Source organism: Vigna unguiculata, chromosome 8 (genome assembly GCF_004118075.2).
Source record: "Vigna unguiculata cultivar IT97K-499-35 chromosome 8, ASM411807v1, whole genome shotgun sequence".
NCBI classification, from domain to species: domain Eukaryota; kingdom Viridiplantae; phylum Streptophyta; class Magnoliopsida; order Fabales; family Fabaceae; genus Vigna; species Vigna unguiculata.
The window spans coordinates 24,572,338-24,588,268 of record NC_040286.1 but is presented as its reverse complement, the minus strand read 5'-3'; the positions used below and the strand labels follow the sequence as shown (position 1 = coordinate 24,588,268).

General features: G+C 33.9%; 1 pseudogene; it reads left to right on the top strand.

The window, feature by feature from the left end:
* Window positions 1–8,389: 8,389 nt before the first annotated feature.
* Window positions 8,390–11,459, top strand: LOC114195027 (annotated as a pseudogene).
* The last annotated feature ends 4,472 nt before the right edge of the window (window positions 11,460–15,931 follow it).

The window sequence follows — 15,931 nt, the reverse complement described above, 5'->3', positions numbered from 1 at the left end:
ATAATACATTTTATTAAAAATATATAAATAACTTAAATACATTTTTATTATAAAATTAATTAAAATATTATTATTAAATTTTATAAAATAAAATTTATATTAAATTTAATTATATTTTTATAATTTCAAATTAATTTAATAAATGCACTGTAATTTTTAATTTTAAAATTCGATATCCCGTGCGTTGCACGAATAAAAACACTAGTTTTTAACAAACATACAAGAATATATATATATATATATATATATATATATATATATATATATATATATATATATTATTTTGTTTTTCATAGAAAGAAGTAGTTCGAATTTTTTTCCCAAAAAGTCCCTTACGAATTTAATTTATAAAAAAATACTTGTAAAATTTAAATTTACAGCAAAAGCTACCTACTTTTTCTTAAGTTAATTTTTTTATAATAAAATTGTTATACATTTGTTTTTATAAAAATTTGTTGCAGATTATTTTTATAGAAAAAATTTTAAATTTGTTTTATACATCTCACAATTATCCATGGTGAGACTCCTGACTTTACAACCTCCCAAATTTATTAAACTCATTGGGATTTAATGAAATTATTATTTAATAAAGAAACTCATAAGGTAAAAAACGTATTCAGGAAAAATGTGTCGAAAAATACGTAACTAAAAGCTGATAAAAGATCTAAATTTTGATATTCAATCTGTAATAATCCAAATTCATATTACTTTAAGTCCATTAATTAAATAGATTGTTTCCAAAGTCACATTTTTAGGATTTTAAGTCCTATATGCTTAATTGGATTTGGATCGTTGAATATCTTTTGGATTTTGAAAATTCAAAGTAAAAGTGTGCTATGTCGAACCAAGGTTGTTGAGTACAAGAGCGAGCCAAATCGACTTAGGTCTGAAGTTGAGTAGAGTTGACATGGGTCAAAAGTCGACTTAAATCAGCTCGGACCAAAAAGTTGAGATGAATCAGCTTGGACCACAGTGGCGGATCTTGACCAATATTATTGGGGGAGCCAAAATAATACATTCAAAATTTATATATTTAATTATTATCACTAATATAATAAAAATGAATACATAATTTAGTATAACGATAACTAAAAAAAATATTACAAATAAATATATGGAAGACTTTGTATACCTATTTAAAAAAAGGACTAAAAAATAATTTTTCATAATCTAATAAAAAACTGAGAGACGTAAATACCAAAAGAAAATTCGATGATAATCAAACCACACTTAAGATCCAGTTATAAAAAACACACAGTACAATATTTTTTCTTTTATGTTCATAAAATAAAAAATTAATATGTAAGCTTATTAAATAAATTAATATACAATTATTAAACTAATATTTCACTATCATGTGATACGAGACAGAATTACCTTCTTTATTTTTTCGAGAATGGAAGACAACAACTTATATCTGAGAGCAAAAATAATAGATCTTTTTCTCTTCAGAAACAAAAGAAAATAGGTGAGAATGGGAGATAAGAACAATTTGTGAGAAACTCAAGTCATATAATGAACCACAGTATCCGGTTATAAAAAAAACACACAGTAAGATACTTTTACTTCTATGTTCATAAAATAAAAATTAATATAAAAGACTTATTAAATAATTTATTAAACTAATATTTCACTATCAAGTAAGATGAAAGAATTACCTAATTATTTTCCTCCTCGTGAATGAAAGAGAACAAAGAAAAATAAGAGCAAAAAATAGATATTTTTCTCTTCAAAAACAAAAGAAAAAAAATTTAAGAATAAGAAATGAAAACGACTTATAAGAAGCTCAAACCATAATGAAAAATAATTATAAAAACATCTTGATAAATCTTTGTATTCTTTATTCTTTATTATGTTTGATTTTATATTTTATTATTTATTAACATTAATTATTATATTTATAAAAGAAATAAAATATTTAATTTAATCATCATTAATTTATAATATATTATCTAATATTTATAATATAAAAAAATTTAAAATACCTAAAATTTTAAAAAAATATCAAATTTTTGGGGGGGCCATGGCCCCTCCCTGCTGCCACAAACATCCGCCACTGTTGGACCAAAAGGTTAGACTGAGTCAACTTGAGTCGAAGGGTCAAATCAATTTAGTATAGGTCCAAGGTTGAGATGAGTCGGTATAAGGTGAATGTCAAATCGAGTCAGCCAAAGCAGAAGGTTGAAAAAAGTTGGCTCGGGTTGAAGGTCAAGACAAGTCAATTCAGACTGAATGGTCGAGCATAGTCGACCTAGTTTGAAGGTCAATTAGAGTCAACTATAGCCGAAGATCGTGTCAAGTTAACTTAGAATGAAGATCGTGTCGAGTCAACCTTGACCAAAGGTTGAGTTGGGTCGATCCCAATTGAAGGTCGAATCGAGTGAATTGAAACTAAGTTGACATAAGTCAGCCTGGGTCTAGTCTGAATCAGCTCAGGCCAAAAGGTTAGGCTAAGTCAACCTGAGTCAAAGGGTCAAGTCAAATCGGTTCAGGTCAAAGGTCGAGGTGAGTCGATATAGGGCGAATGTCAAAACGAGTCATCCTAGGCAGAAGGTCCAAACAAGTTGGCTTGGACTGAAGGTCAAGACAAGTCGATCTGGACTGAATGGTCGAGCAGAGTCGGCCTAGGTCGAAGGTCGAGTAGAGTCAACCATAGTCGAAGGTCGTGTCAAATTGACTTAGATTGAAAATCATGTCGAGTCAATCATGACAAAAGGTTGAGTTGGTTCGGTCCCAATTGAAGGTCGAACCGAGTGAACTGAATAAGTCAGCCTAGGTCTAGGTCCGGCATAATCGGCTCGACACATGTCTAATAGACCTAATAGTTAGGTATATTGAATTGATATTATTAGATTTAATCTAATTGACAAAGTGGATTGAATCCAATTTAAACTAAATTCGAAAAAATATAAATTTAATTGATATGTGGATATGGATTATAGATCCGATCTATTTTATTAAATTTAGACTAGGTTTTAAAAAATCCAATTCATTCTTCGACACAAAGCACAATGTTCCTACTTAATTCAAGCATATTTGATTCCTGGTAATACTATTTAATGACTAAATGAAATGAAAGTCCCGTCGTCATTCATAATGCTAGGTTTTCATTCACGCTATTGCTTCTTTCCATGATTTTCTTTCCAGTCTTTGTTTCTCATCGATAGTCTTTTCGGTCCCTAACGATGATGTACACCAATCAAGCATGATATGAAGAGCTTATAATAAGTCATACAATTTGCCGTAATTCACAAACCAGGTTTGATTGGGATCGATTTCGACATTGTAGGACCATATTGTGGGGTGGGAGAGAGGGAGATCAATCTTGATGTCAAGTCTGGTTTGTTGCAAAAACCTTCACAAAATACACCCTTTCATGCTTTGAATTGGTATAATTTAATTAAATCAATACAATTATTACAGTAAAGTTTTAATATTGGAAAATGATTAAATGACTACTGCATTTTGACTACTGCATTACTAACGTGGAAAATGAATTTTAATTTATTTTCACTTGCAAAGGACGGAGAGGCACGTGATGGGAATAAGAACATTTGTGAAATAATAATTGCAAGCGGCGAGAGAAAAGAAAACCACTAAAAGCGGTTTTGCTCTAAAACCACTCGCAAACCGCAACGACCAGTGCTGGAATCCTTCGAAACTCTTTGCCGCTTCCCTGCAAAATCCACCCTTCATAACTATTTAATGTGTTTTTTTTTGTATGGTATTCAAATTTTACTTAAAGGTTAAATAATGTCTTTTTGTACTTTGAACTATTTGACAGTATATGGTTAGAGCAATATAGTATATGTATGACATTGTTGTTATTATGCATTTTTTTATCCACCTAAGCCACACTCATTGATAAAATCCATATTATATATGATAACACTGGAAGGAATAATTGGTGACCACTGACTTATTAATTGGTGACCTACTTTGAACTTTTTGCACAACAGTTTTACCACTGCTATGTTGTAAGGAAAACCACAACTAAAACATTTCTAGTGTATTAGAAGACGTCAATAACATGTGAGGAAGGTATATTTACTCTAAGAAAAATTGTTGTAGAATAATTGGTCCACAACTCCCACCTCACACACATGATAACAATGAATGCATTAACTAGGGTCCCTACATGTATTACATGGTGACCTGCCAATTAGTTTTTGCACAAAAATATCAACTGGGGTTTGCTGTTACAGTACTAAACATGTATACCATTCATAGTGAATCACATGACCTTCAAAGCATGTATGGAAGGTATATTGAACCTAATAAATATTGGTGTGAGATAATTGGTCCACAAAATTCAACTCATATATATATTGACTCTGGATGGAATAATTGATGACCATTAACTTATTAACTGGTGACGTACCTTGAATTTTTTGCACAACAGTTTCACCAATGCTCTGTTGTAAGGAAAACAACATCTAAAACATTTATAGTGTATTGGAAGACCTTAATAACATGAATGGAAAGTATATTTACTCCTAACAAAAATTTTTGTGTAATAATTGGTCCACAACTCCCACCTCACACACATGACAACATTGAATGCATTAACTAGTGACTTCTAATGTATTATATGGTGACCTGCCAATTACTTTTTGCACAACAAGATCAACTAGGGTCTGCTGTTATGGTACTAAACATGTATACCATTCATATTGATTCACATGACCTTCAAAACATGTATGGAAGGTATATTGAACTTAATAAATATTAGTGTGAGATAATAGGTCCACGAAATTTAACTCGCATATATATTGACTTTGGATGAAATAATTGGTGAACACTGACTTATTAACTGGTGACCTACCTTGAACTTAATGCACAACTAGTTCACCATTGCTCTATTTTAAGGAAGTCCGTAACTAAAATATTTATAATGTATTAGAAGACGTCAATAACATGTATGGAAGGTATATTTACTCTTAAGAAAAATTGTTGTGGAATAATTGGTCCATAACTACCATCTCATATACATGTAATAGTGGATGCATTAACTAGTGACCTCTAATGTATTACATGGTGACCTGCCAATTATTTTTTGCACAACAATATCAATTGGGGTTTGTTGTTACGGTACTAAACATGTATACCATTCACAATGAATCACACTTAGGGTTCAACAATAATGACAAAACTTCGAAAGGGGATTTCCAAAAAATGTCGTCTTCTTCCTCACACTTTCGTCTTCACAGCTTCTCCCTACCTTGTGCGAGAAACCCTTCCTTTCGACGCTTGGGAATGTTCTGCGTCTTCCATTTTTGTCTTCTCCCACTCGTTTTCCCTTTTGTCTTTCTCTTCTCTCACAGAACGGAACAAAGACGGTGGCTTTTGTCGAGAGGGTGGAGATTTTCCAAGAAAGATGACCGTCACAGTGGATTTCGCACGAAGAGGGTAGAAAGTTTCAAAGGATTCTGACACCTGTCGTTGTGGTCTACGAGTAGTTTTAGAGCAAAAACCGCTTTTGGTGATTTTCTTTTCTCTCACCACTTGCAATTATTATTTCACTAAAGTTCATATTTCCCTCACGTGCCACTCCATCTTTTGTAAGTGAAAAAAAATTAAAATTCATTTTCCATGTCAGGTAGTAATGTAGTAGTCAAAATGCGGGAGTCATTTAATCATTTTCCTTTAATATTTTAGTTTTATTATATAAGTATTAGAATCATACTATCAGCTCGTTTGAACACATTCTTATTGACTATAACTTGTTGAATATCTAATGAAGTTCCATCTCCTATTTTAATAAATCTCTCCTCTATGTTGAAAAAATTAATTAACAAATCTAAGCTATTTTCAATAAAAATAATTAATTAAATAAAGACAGCATGTTGAAAAAGTATGTTATGAAATTCATAACATCACTTTTAACAAATTGTCTACGTGATACATAACACTACTCTCAACTCAAAATATTAAATTTGTGAGTTTTTTTTAAGATACTCAAATTTCTTATCATATTTAATATGATAATTTGAACCCATAATTAAATTCCAAACAATATTGAATATAATATTCAATTATTAGCATACATGACATCCACTAAGCTACAACTTTGAAGTGTACCTTTATATATAAATATAATATTAAATTAGTAATATATTAAATACTTAAAATAAGTTCCTTTTTATTGGTCTACCAAATGAGTGGGTTAAAGAAACCTTGTTCTAAAAGTCTCCTTTTAAAGTGAGTTACGATCAAGACCAAAGTTAATTTGGTTTCATTACAAGACTTTAATTCGTTTTTAAATATATTTCACACTTATCTCAACCTTTGATTCAGACAACACATATCAATCTTCAGTCTAGGTTGACTCAACTCGACCGTTTGGCCCGAGCTCAATCTGTTGGACCATTCGATAGCAGGCCAACTAAGCTTGACCTTTGGCTTAAATCAACTCGGCTCAATCCTACGCCCAATATGACTTGAATCGAGTTGACTCACAATGGCTATCAATCTGAGTCGACTCAACAAGATCTTTGGTTAGTATGACTCATCTCGGCTTTTTACCCTAGACCAACTCGTCTCAACCTTTGACTTAGGTAAACTCAGCTCGAACTTGAGTTTGTCAACTCGACTCTACCATCGACCTATACTGACTCAGCTAGACCTTTGGCCTGAGTAGACATGTCTCAATCGGGTCAACTCAATTCAACCACAAGTTTGGACCTTTGGCTCTAAGCAACTTGTATCAACCATCAACCTTGGTTGACTCAACTTAATTTTGCATTTAAGCCAAAGGTGAACCTGACTTGACTTAGAATAAGGTGTTCCTAACTCAACTCGACTTAAGGTGAACTCGACTTAAATTGACTTGAGGTGGGCCCACCTTACTTGGCCAGAGGTGGGCTTGGCATGACTCTACCAAAGGTGGGTCTAACACAGCTCTCCTAGAGGTGGGCTCGGCATAACTCTACTAGAGGTGGGTGCGACACAACTCTTCCAATGGCGTTCAACATGAACTAACCAAAGTTGGGCCCAAATCAACTTAGTACGAGGTGGGTCTGACTTGACTTAGCTCGATGTGGGCAAAATTAACTCTAGTTGAGGTGGGCATGATATAACTAAGTTTGAGGTGGGCCCTACTCATCTCGGCTAGAGGTGGGGCTGACTCGACTACGTTTGATGTGGACCTAAACTAACTCTGCCTAAGGTGGGCTCGACTACACTCAACCTAAAGTGGGTTCGAACTAACTTGGTCCGATGTGGGTCTGACCTAACTCAACTTATGTGGATTTAACTTAACTTTGTTTGAGGTGGACCTAACTTAAGTCATTCAAGGTGGGCTTGACTTTATATAACCTTATGTGTGCGTGTCAGGACTCGACAAAATGTAAGTCTTACTCAATTTGACTCAACTTAGTCTTATGCAAACTTGACTAGCCACAACTCGAGGTGGGCCTTACTCAACTTGGCTTGAGGTGTGTCTGACTCAATTGAGGCGGGATTGATTCTACTTGGTTTGATTTGGATCCAACTAGATTGGCCTTGACATAGGTCCAACTCGACTTGACCTAATTTGATTAGGCTCGAGTGGATCTACTCAACTCGATCTGAGGTGTGTCAATTTCTGAGATGCATTCAACTCACCTCGCCGTATTTTACATCTCAAAACTACCACTCTATGCATTGCCAAATATGGCAGTTTGCGCGACGGTTCAATTGAAACCGCTACATTTTGCTTTGTGACGACACGAATTATGACCGTTTTCGAAGCCGCCACAAATTGCGGTAGTTAAAACCACCATATTATACAAAAAATAACCGTCACAATTTACATTATTTTTTGTAGATTCCAACTCAACTTGATTAGGTTGGACCAAATTGATAGGTGTAATTAATAATACAATCTTAATTTTAAAAAATGTTACATAATTAATAACATAAATATCATTTGTGCAATAAAAATTGGTAAAAGAAGAAAAATCTAATAAAATTAAAATAACAGAAAAATAATATTATAAAAGAGGACTATAAAAAATATAATAGATGTAATAAAAAATCACACAAACAATTAATTGTTATTAAGATAATAATAATATAATAATTTATAAAAGAGGACTATAAAAAAGTCTTGAGGTAACCTAGTCTTGGAATTTTATATAACAGCCCTCGTCTGATTGGATCAAGCTTTTGCCGGGGTTTACAAGTAATGCATGTTATTTTGGTCTTTCTTTCTTTTTCTCACTCCAGTTTGTTTTATCCTTCATATAGTTTCTATCAGAAGTTGCGTTTTCATAAGCATCGGTGTCAATAACTTATAATCCATACATGGACTCCCATTCCTTGCGGCTAATTGTTGGGTATTATTTGGCTACAAAAAAACCTTAATGCATTGCATACATTCATTCCATAATCATTATATAATTTTCGTTTTACAACTCCTAAAGTATCAAAAGAAATATTCGAAATTCCGAATATGTTGAGTACAAAGGTTCTTTTTCTGCTACTAAGTTGCTTGGTTTTTCATTTTTCTTCAGGCACGTCTTCGTTGGTGCGAAAGCCATTATGCAATCATCATGATGCCTCCGCCTTGCTTAGCTTCAAAAGCCTCGTCACCATTGTTGGCCCAGATAGCTATGGTTGGTGCGAGTCTAGAACTGGAGTGAGTTGTGATCCAAAGACAAAATCGTGGAGGAATGACACGGATTGCTGCATGTGGGATGGGGTAAGTTGTGACACGAATTCAGGACACGTCATTGGGTTAGACCTTAGCTGCAGTTGCATTCAAGCTGAGTTTCATCCCAACAACACTCTCTTCAAACTCATTCACCTTCAAACACTCAGCCTAGTTTTGAATGACTTTTACGATTCTCCAATGCCTTCGGGGTTTTGTAATCTTCTAGCTCTTACTCATCTAAACTTATCTCTCGCTTGGTTTACCGGAGTTGTTCCTTCCAAATTCTCTCACCTCTCCAAATTAGTCTCGCTTGATCTCTCTACCAACGATGAAATGACAATTGAATTAGCAACCCTGGAAAAGCTCACTGTAAATGCAACTCATTTAAGGGAGCTAGCTCTTGATAGACTAAATATGTCTTTGATTAAACCCAGTTCTCTGTCTTTGTTGTTTAATTTTTCATCCTCTTTGGTCTCTCTTGGACTTCAAGGTACCGCCTTGCAAGGGAAGTTGGAAAATAAGATACTCTGTTTACCCAATCTTCAACACCTCTCTGATAATCCTGACCTCCAAGTTGAACTTCCAGAGTTCAATTCGAGCTCTCCTCTTAGATATTTGGCCATTCGTCATACCAAATTCAGTTGCGAGATTCCATTATCACTTTCAAATCTTCATCACCTCACTTACATTGATTTTTCAGAAAATAATTTCACAGGATCCATTCCTCGATGCATTGGCAACCTCTCACAATTAAATTATCTCAACCTTGGTTTCAATAACTTGAGTGGTGAGATTCCATCATCTCTTTTCGACCTTCAGCATCTTATTTACTTAGATCTTTCGTATAATAATTTTGATGGTGAGATCCCCAATTTGTTTGGCAAGCTAAGCAAATTAGAAGATTTAGATGTTACTGGAAACAACCTAGTGGGCCGATTGCCATCATCGCTGTTTGAGCTCACTCAGCTTAATTCTTTAAGCCTTTCAGCGAATAAATTAGTTGGAGAAATACCTGATAAAACCAGTGGACTTTCTATGTTAGCTTATCTGGAATTGTCTGATAATTCGTTGAACGGAACAATTCCCCATTGGTGTTTTTCTTTGTCATCGTTACTTAACTTACGCCTTGGTGGGAACCAGCTTACTGGCCCAATTGGCGAATTCTCTGCCTTTTCATTGTATATTTGTGACCTTTCTCATAACAAGCTACAAGGTGATATCCCCACGTCAATGTTTCTTCACCAAAATCTGTATGAATTGAGACTATCCGGAAATAACTTGAGTGGCCTCGTAGATCTTAACAATTTTTCAAATCTTCAAGAGCTGCACATTGTGGATCTTTCTGACAACAATATTCAATCTCTTGGCATTAATGAGGGCAGTGTTAAAAGTTTCCCGAAAGATCTTAATTTAGATCTTTCCAAGAACCAAATTCATGGAAGGATTTAATCATATGGCGGATACTTTGGGTTCTTTGGATCTTTCTCATAACCTTCTAACATCGGTTGGGAATCTCTCACTTTCATGGAACAATATGTATTACATTGATCTAAGCTTCAATATGTTGGAAGGAGATATTCCCATTCCCCATTATACCGCTGAATTCTTTTCTATCTCAAACAATAAATTGACTGGAGGCATCCCTTCATCTCTTTGCAACGCAAGCTCCCTTGTGATACTTATCTTGTCTCACAACAACTTGACAGGCAAAATTCCACAATGCGTTGGAAACTTGAGTAAACTTTTAGTTTTGGATATGCAAAGGAACAACCTGCGTGGGATCATACCCAGAAGCTATCTTGAGATAGAAACATTGGAGACTATGAATTTTAATGGCAATCAATTGGAGGGACCATTACCTCGCCCCGTCGTCAAATGCAAACAACTAAGAGTTCTGGACCTTGGAGACAATAACATACAAGATACATTTCCAAGTTGGTTAGAGTCACTTCAAGAGCTGCAAGTCCTTGTTTTACGTGCTAATAGGTTCAATGGTACCATCAATTGTTTCCAATCCAAGAACGATACCTTTTCCAAGCTGACGGTTTTTGACATCTCCAACAATAATTTTCAAGGCAACTTACCAGTAGTTTTCTTCAAAAACTTCAAGGGAATGATGATCGATGTCCATAATGTTTTGCAGTATATACATGCTACTGAATATACCTACAGTGATTCTGTGGAGGTCACAGTGAAAGGTAACACCATTCAGTTAGAGAGGATCTTAACTACTTTCACAGTTGTTGATTTAGCGAATAACAATTTTGAGGGAGAGATTCCAACAATCATTGGAGATTTGAAGTCATTAATAGGCCTTAACCTTTCTAATAACAGACTCAGTGGTTTAATTCCACAAAGCCTCAACGGTTTGGAAAATTTAGAATGGTTAGACCTCTCCTCAAACATGCTGACGGGTGAGATTCGAACTGCATTGGCCAATCTTCCCTTCCTCTCTTTCTTAAACCTTTCACAAAACCAGCTGGAAGGAAAGATTCCAACAGGTAAACAATTCAACACATTCCAAAGTGATTCCTATCAGGGGAATTCAGGGCTATGTGGGTTACCATTGTCAAAACCATGCTATTGGATAGATTTAGCAACCTCTCAATCTCAGCAAGAAGAACAATTTGGGTTTGGTTGGAAACCCGTAGCTATTGGATATGGTTGTGGAGGGGTATTTGGAATGGTATTGGGATATCTCATATTCTTCATTCGAAAACCAGAATGGTCAATCTGTTTTATTGAAGCCATTCTTAATCAAAGAATGAGAAAGAAGAGTCACCGAACTAATGCAAATACAAGACAACACAATGAGGATCGTTGAAGAATCTGAAAATCAGTCCAGTGTCTCCACCCAAGCTATAACAGGTAAGAGAAATTTTGCGTTAAATTTCGGAAGTGTGGTGTTACTGTAGATAAACTTGCGTTATTTATGATCCTTAATCTGGTATTTGTGGAACCACAGGTGTCAAGTTCTAGTTCCACAGCGAACACACACCATTTCACCGAGGTCATTCTTCTATCCCATTCCTTTTTTGGCCTCTTTTGAAAGAGGTGTTCCTTGTACTCCTTCGGTTAGTTGTGCGTGTTTTATTAATATTATTATATGTCTGTATATTGAAAACCATAAATATTTTGTTAGAATACAATAAACGAAACATTAAAAGACTTATACTTATACAGTAAAAAGTTTCATTGATTTTGTTTAAATTTCATTTATAATAAGATAAATGTAATATGTGAGATTAACAGAGAAGATTAATATTAATATAATATTAATATGCATTACGATGTAATTATCACTAACATTAAAAAACAAACAAAAGATAAAAGCTTTGGATTTCAAATTTACAAAAACAACATTAATTTTTCTTCTAATAAATCAAATGATAATCATTAAAAATCAAATATACATTCAATTCATTCAAAATCAAATATCTATTCAATTACATCACTATTGAGACTTCAATATGTAATCCACATGGGTACACAAATTTACAAAAGTGTAATTGATTAAAATTTATAATACTTTTAAATTAATTACTAACTATAACCATTATTCTCGATTTCAAAAGTGCATTATAACAACTTTTGAAAGTTTACAATTTCAAAAAACAGTTATAAAACCATTAAATTTGTTACAAATAATCTACTATTTAATTACTTAATCCAACTTTTCCTTGATAATATTTTGGTTTGACCGGTGATTTAGTACTCTAATTGGTTGATTGGTTCATTTTGATCTCTTTATTATTTTTTTCCAATTTAATCCTATAATTTTTTTAAAAAGTTTAATTTGGTCCTGTAATAGTTGAAAAAAGTTCAATTTTTAAAAAAATTTCAATATTTTCAATTTAGTCCCTGTATTTAAAGTTTTGATTCAATTTAGTCATATATTTCTTAAAATGATTAAATTTTGGCCTCTCCAATTTGAGATCAAATTAGTAATTAAGCTTAATTATAACTTATATATACATGTTAAATTTTTATATTTTTTAGAATTTATAAATCAAGTCACTCCACCTAAATGTAAAAAATTTAAGTATTTAGGTGGAGTGTAAAAAATAAAATAATTTAAGTATTTAGATGGAGTGATTTATGTATAAATTATAAAAATTAGTTTAACATGTATATATAAATTGTAAATAAACTTACTTACTAATTTGAGCTCAAATTTGATTTCAAATTTGATGAGACAAAATTGGATCGTTTTAAAAAATAGGATGATTAAATTGAATAGAAATTTTAAATATAAGGACAAAATTGAAATTAGAAAAAAATGAACTTTTTTAAGTAATTGGAAGATCAAATTGAACATCTTAAAAAGTTGGAAGATTCCATTAAACTAAAAAAATAATAAAGGAACAAGAATGAAATTAAACCAACAAATTAGGAAAGTAAATCACAAATAAAGCCTAATATTTTTTTATATAAAAAAATCTTCAGTGAAAGGTCATTGTTAATGAAAAAAATTATTTATACAAAATTTATTTTATTGAAAAAATGTCCAAACTAAATACTCCGTTAAGCCATCGATTTATTTCTTCTAAACCAACATGTTAATCATAACTTTAGTTATTTTTATATTAAGCTTGTATTATGTGCACAAGCCTTAACAAAGAAGAAGAAAAAAAGAACAAAAAGACTTTTCATTTACATATGCTATGCTATGGTTAATATATTATTTCAGCTAGTTTTTAACATTTTCTTTAACTAGTTAAAAAAGTTATATCACTTAATTAGTTAGATTTGTTAAACAACTTCTTTTACTAACTTGTAGTCTTTTAAGTTTACTTAAAGTATTTGTTTAAAGAGTTAAAAATTTAATTAAAAGATTTGAATCTGTATATTTACAGAATTGAATGACTAATTTGGTTTAAAATTTCTAAGAGAGATTAATTTCGTGTTTACATATTAATTTCTAATTTATATATATATATATATATATATATATATATATATATATTATTTTCATTCGAAAATTATTTATTAATTTTTTCTTTTAATATTTTCTCTAGAAGATAATGTTGTATTATTATTTTTTAATATATTCTTTCGTTTATACGTGGGTTTTCATTATTTTCTTATGAAATAAAATTTTCTTATTTTAACCTTTATATTACATTTGTAACGTCCCATTTAATTATTAAACGAAATTAAAGAAAATGTCACGCGATAAAAGCGTAGTCTTGGGGTCCTTAACACAACCCCTACAACCTGGGCACACCACGATGCCAACATAAACCAAATACAATTCTAACAAAGAGTGTAGAGTAGGAAAACATAAAACGATACAGGGGCCGTAGCCCTAAAGAAATCATGGATAAAATAACTCCAGCCCAGATGGCTAAACAGCGGACTCGTCATTCCCTTGTTGACCACGAGAACTCCGCCCATCTACTCCCATCAATCAAATTGATGATCATCGCAAGAAGAACAGCCACATACAATACAACCATGCAACAAAACGAGTAAGCTAGAGCCAACAACATATTCATCATACAGTCAAATATATTTTCATCATCCCATATCTATATAACAACCACGCATGTTATGACTCTTCATTCAATACACTACGACTCGACTCATCCAGATACGTATAACTTAGTCGGATTCAGCAGATGCCCGCACTTATGGTGGATACCTCTGCTTATCTCCGAGTTGCTCATCCCCGAGTTATGTGTTACAAGTGTTACAATGAATCAAATTTCCCTCACTACAAGGTTAGCCCTTAATGAATTTCTGGCCTCCTACTACTCTCCCCACAAGAGTCAGTCCGCTCTAAGTGAGACTAACTGGCTCCTTAGAGTGTCAGGATGCAACCTTAACTTGAATCCTTACCTAGTTATACAGATGGGGCACCACCATGGACACCCACTAACAGGGGCCATGGAATTACGTCCCGACCACTGAAGCGTAGCCCCGGAGGTCTCACCTAGAGACCCCAAGGAATTACACGCTAACATAGACTAACACTCATAAATCAGCAAGGAAAATAATCACATACACTTTGCAGGGAAGATTTATACCAACATCCATAGACAACTCCTGTATATCACATGTCAATCAGTACCAGCTCGTATTACCAACCTTGAGGAAACATCTCCCCTCATGTCAATGTCATGCCATAAAATTACCAACCACCAAGGTTCATCGTTGTTCATACCCGATTTGTGATCGCATACAAATCTAACCACTCATGTAATATTCACATAAGATCATGCCACTCTCACCCATCATCACATATGAATTCCCCCCCTCATCATATATATATATATATATATATATATATATATATATATATATATATATATATATATATATATATATATATATATATATATATATACACACACATTTCAACCCATCAAAACAGATCATCCAAAATAAACACACGTCCCAAACGAAGCGTTGTCTCGCTTAGGACCTCGCTCAGGCTGAGGGGTTTCGCTCAGGCGAGACGTGCTCGCTCAAGCGAGCTCCCCCTTCGCCTAGGCGAGGGCTCGAGAAGGGAACAAAAGCACTCGCGGGATCTCGCTTAGGCGAGACCCCTCTCGCCTGGGCGAGATGCTCGCTCGCTCAGAATCACAGTGGGTCGCCTGGGCGACCATTCGTGGAAAAAGGGCTTAGGCGAGCCTCTGTTAATCTCGCCTAGGCGAGACCAACTCGCTTGGGCGAGTTTATCAGTGCCCGCCACTATTTTCACCTGTAACAGATGCGAAGACATACCACAAGCAACAATCCCACCGTATCATACATCCATATCAACAGGTAAACACAAAAGAGAATCACCAACCACATAAAATAGCATACTCGCACCAAACAAACAGAGGGTTCTAGCTTCCCGTACCTGGAATATGTTAGTACAGGACTCAACAGTAACCACGGGCACCACAACTTTAGGTTATACTTAGGAACTGGAAAAAAACAATGGAGCAGATCACATGATGAGCTCACTACGGATTCTTAGCTGAAACAAACATGAATAAACACTGGAGGAAGTACGAGCAGGGGTTTGAACGGACTTACGAGGAGTGAAAAACTGGTTCAAGCCCACTGGATGCGGAAGGCGGCTGAACCCTAGCAGAGCTCTTTCTCACGGAGTAGAAGGGTGACGGCTGATTTCTGAAAGAGTGAAAGTGAGTGTGGGATTAGGGCAACATGAAAGGCTTTTATCCTGTGGGCCGACCTTTAGGCCCATTACTGTAGGACAGCCCTTAAAAGGAAGCTGAAAAAGAAAGGGGGCCTTACATTCTCTCCAACAAGAAAAATTTTCGACCTCGAAAATAAAGACTC